Source organism: Oncorhynchus keta, unplaced genomic scaffold, assembly GCF_023373465.1.
Source record: "Oncorhynchus keta strain PuntledgeMale-10-30-2019 unplaced genomic scaffold, Oket_V2 Un_contig_2383_pilon_pilon, whole genome shotgun sequence".
NCBI classification, from domain to species: domain Eukaryota; kingdom Metazoa; phylum Chordata; class Actinopteri; order Salmoniformes; family Salmonidae; genus Oncorhynchus; species Oncorhynchus keta.
The window spans coordinates 146871-151737 of NW_026283598.1; the positions used below are offsets into that span (position 1 = coordinate 146871).

Below are 4867 nucleotides of genomic sequence, written 5' to 3' on the forward strand. Positions count from 1 at the left end.
CCACCCATACCACTACTACTACAACTACCATCATCATTACCACTACCACCATCATCATTACCATCCATACCACTACTACTACAACTACCATCATCATTACCACTACCACCATCATCATTACCATCCATACCACTACTACTACAACCACCATCATCATTACCACCACCACCATCACTAAACTGTTATCATTACCATTACCATCCATACCACTACTACTACAACTACCATCATCATTACTACTACCACCACCATCATCATTACCACCACCACCACCACCATCACTAAACTGTTATCATTACCATTACCATCCATACCACTACTACTACAACCACCTTCATCATTACCACCACTACAAACACCATCATCATTACCACCACCACCATCACTAAACTGTTATCATTACCATTACCATTCATACCACTACTACTACAACCACCATCATCATTACCACCACCACCATCATCATTACCATTACCATCCATACCACTACTACTACAACCACTTTCACCATTACCACCACCACCACCACTAAACTGTTATCATTACCATTACCATTACCATCCATACCACTACTACTACAACCACTTTCACCATTACCACCACCACCATCATCATTACTACTACCACCACCACCACTAAACTGTTATCATTACCATTACCACCCATACCACTACTACTACAACACCTTCATCATTACTACTACCACCAACATCACTACTATTACCACCACCTTCATCACCACCTTCATCATTACCACCACCACCACCACCATCACTAAACTGATATCATTACCATTACCACCCATACCACTACTACTACCACCACCTTCATCACCACCTTCATCATTACCACCACTACCTTCGTCATTACTACCACCACCATCACTAAACTGCTATCATTACCACCCATACCACTACTACTACAACCACCTTCATCATTACCACCACCTTCCACATTACCACCACCACTAAACTGCTACTACCGTTTATAATGATTGTGATAATGGTTCCCTGTTATCTCATCTAGGGGTCTGAAGGTTCCCTGTTATCTCATCTAGGGGTCTGAAGGTTCCCTGTTATCTCATCTAGGGGTCTGAAGGTTCCCTGTTATCTCATCTAGGGGTCTGAAGGTTCCCTGTTGTCTCATCTAGGGGTCTGAAGGTTCCCTGTTATCTCATCTAGCGGTCTGAAGGTTCCCTGTTATCTCATCTAGGGGTCTGAAGGTTCCCTGTTATCTCATCTAGGTGTCTGAAGGGCCACTGTTATCTCATCTAGGGGTCTGAAGGTCCACTGATATCTCATCTAGGGGTCTGAAGGTTCACTGTTATCTCATCTAGGGGTCTGAAGGTTCCCTGTTATCTCATCTAGGGGTCTGAAGGTTCCCTGTTATCTCATCTAGGTGTCTGAAGGTTCCCTGTTATCTCATCTAGGTGTCTGAAGGTTCACTGTTATCTCATCTAGGGGTCTGAAGGTTCACTGTTATCTCATCTAGGGGTCTGAAGGTCCACTGATATCTCATCTAGGGGTCTGAAGGTTCACTGTTATCTCATCTAGGGGTCTGAAGGTTCCCTGTTATCTCATCTAGGGGTCTGAAGGTTCACTGATATCTCATCTAGGTGTCTGAAGGTCCACTGTTATCTCATCTAGGGGTCTGAAGGTTCACTGTTATCTCATCTAGGGGTCTGAAGGTTCACTGTTATCTCATCTAGGGGTCTGAAGGGCCACTGTTATCTCATCTAGGGGTCTGAAGGTTCACTGATATCTCATCTAGGTGTAGGGCCTATTGACAAGGTAAAGGCATTCTGCCCCTGAGCAAGGCAGTTAACCCACTGTTCCACAGGCGCACGGAAACGTGGATGTCGATTAAGGCAGCCCCCCTCTCTGACTCATCGGGGTTAAAAATGCGGAAGACACATTTCAGTTGAAGGCATTCGGTTGTATCCTTTCCCTTAATGCAGTTATCCGACACCAAAACCATTCAAACAAGCTTGGTTCAACGTAGAAGTGGACAGTGTAACAGCGCCATCTAGCGGTGGGTGACGGCGACAGACATATTGATACATTATCATACCATTTCACATAATATTGATACATTATCATACCATATCACATAATATTGATACATTATCATACCATATCACACCATATTGATACATTATCACACCACATTGATACATTATCGCACCATATTGATACATTATCACACCATATTGATACATTATCACACCATATTGATATATTATCACACCATATTGATACATTATCGCACCATATTGATACATTATCACACCATATTGATACATTATCACACCATATTGATACATTATCGCACCATATTGATACATTATCACACCATATTGATACATTATCACACCATATTGATACATTATCGCACCATATTGATACATTATCACACCATATTGATATATTATCATACCATATCACACCATATTGATACATTATCGCACCATATTGATACATTATCACACCATATTGATACATTATCGCACCATATTGATACATTATCACACCATATTGATATATTATCATACCATATCACACCATATTGATACATTATCATACCATATCACACCATATTGATATATTATCATACATTATCACACCATATTGATACATTATCGCACCATATTGATACATTATCATACCATATTGATATATTATCATACCATATCACACCATATTGATACATTATCATACCATATTGATACATTATCATACCATATTGATACATTATCACACCATATTGATACATTATCATACCATATCACACCATATTGATATATTATCACACCATATTGATACATTATCGCACCATATTGATACATTATCACACCATATTGATACATTATCGCACCATATTGATACATTATCACACCATATTGATATATTATCATACCATATCACACCATATTGATACATTATCATACCATATCACACCATATTGATATATTATCATACATTATCACACCATATTGATACATTATCGCACCATATTGATACATTATCATACCATATTGATATATTATCATACCATATCACACCATATTGATACATTATCATACCATATTGATACATTATCATACCATATTGATACATTATCACACCATATTGATACATTATCATACCATATCACACCATATTGATATATTATCATACCATATCACACCATATTGATACATTATCATACCATATCACACCATATTGATACATTATCACACCATATTGATATATTATCATACCATATCACACCATATTGATACATTATCATACCATATTGATACATTATCATACCATATTGATACATTATCACACCATATTGATACATTATCATACCATATCACACCATATTGATATATTATCATACCATATCACACCATATTGATACATTATCACACCATATTGATATAATATCACACCATATTGATATATTATCATACCATATTGATACATTATCATACCATATTGATACATTATCACACCATATTGATACATTATCATACCATATTGATATAATATCACACCATATTGATATAATATCACACCATATTGATATATTATCATACCATATTGATACATTATCACACCATATTGATACATTATCACACCATATTGATACATTATCACACCATATTGATACATTATCATACCATATCACACCATATTGATATATTATCATACCATATCACACCATATTGATACATTATCACACCATATTGATATAATATCACACCATATTGATATATTATCATACCATATTGATACATTATCATACCATATTGATACATTATCACACCATATTGATACATTATCATACCATATTGATATAATATCACACCATATTGATATAATATCACACCATATTGATACATTATCATACCATATTGATATATTATCACACCATATTGATATATTATCACACCATATTGATACATTATCACACCATATTGATACATTATCATACCATATCACACCATATTGATATATTATCATACCATATCACACCATATTGATACATTATCACACCATATTGATATAATATCACACCATATTGATATATTATCATACCATATTGATACATTATCATACCATATTGATACATTATCACACCATATTGATACATTATCATACCATATTGATATAATATCACACCATATTGATATAATATCACACCATATTGATACATTATCATACCATATTGATATATTATCACACCATATTGATATATTATCACACCATATTGATACATTATCACACCATATTGATACATTATCATACCATATCACACCATATTGATATATTATCACACCATATTGATACATTATCACACCATATTGATACATTATCATACCATATTGATACATTATCACACCATATTGATATATTATCACACCATATTGATATATTATCACACCATATTGATATATTATCACACCATATTGATACATTATCATACCATATTGATACATTATCATACCATATTGATACATTATCACACCATATTGATACATTATCATACCATATTGATACATTATCATACCATAATCACACCATATTGATACATTATCATACCATATTGATACATTATCATACCATATCACACCATATTGATACATTATCATACCATATTGATATATTATCATACCATATCACACCATATTGATACATTATCATACCATATTGATACATTATCATACCATAATCACACCATATTGATACATTATCATACCATATTGATACATTATCATACCATAATCACACCATATTGATACATTATCATACCATATTGATATATTATCATACCATATCACACCATATTGATACATTATCATACCATATCACACCATATT

The 4867-nt window shown here is 34.3% G+C and overlaps 1 long non-coding RNA gene across 1 annotated transcript; it reads left to right on the forward strand.

Moving 5' to 3' along the window:
- The first annotated feature begins 1254 nt into the window (after positions 1-1254).
- LOC127921865 (uncharacterized) lies at positions 1255-1771 on the forward strand. The gene is made up of 3 exons (XR_008109788.1): positions 1255-1377; positions 1440-1532; positions 1626-1771. It is a non-coding gene; the product is annotated as an uncharacterized LOC127921865 (long non-coding RNA).
- The last annotated feature ends 3096 nt before the right edge of the window (positions 1772-4867 follow it).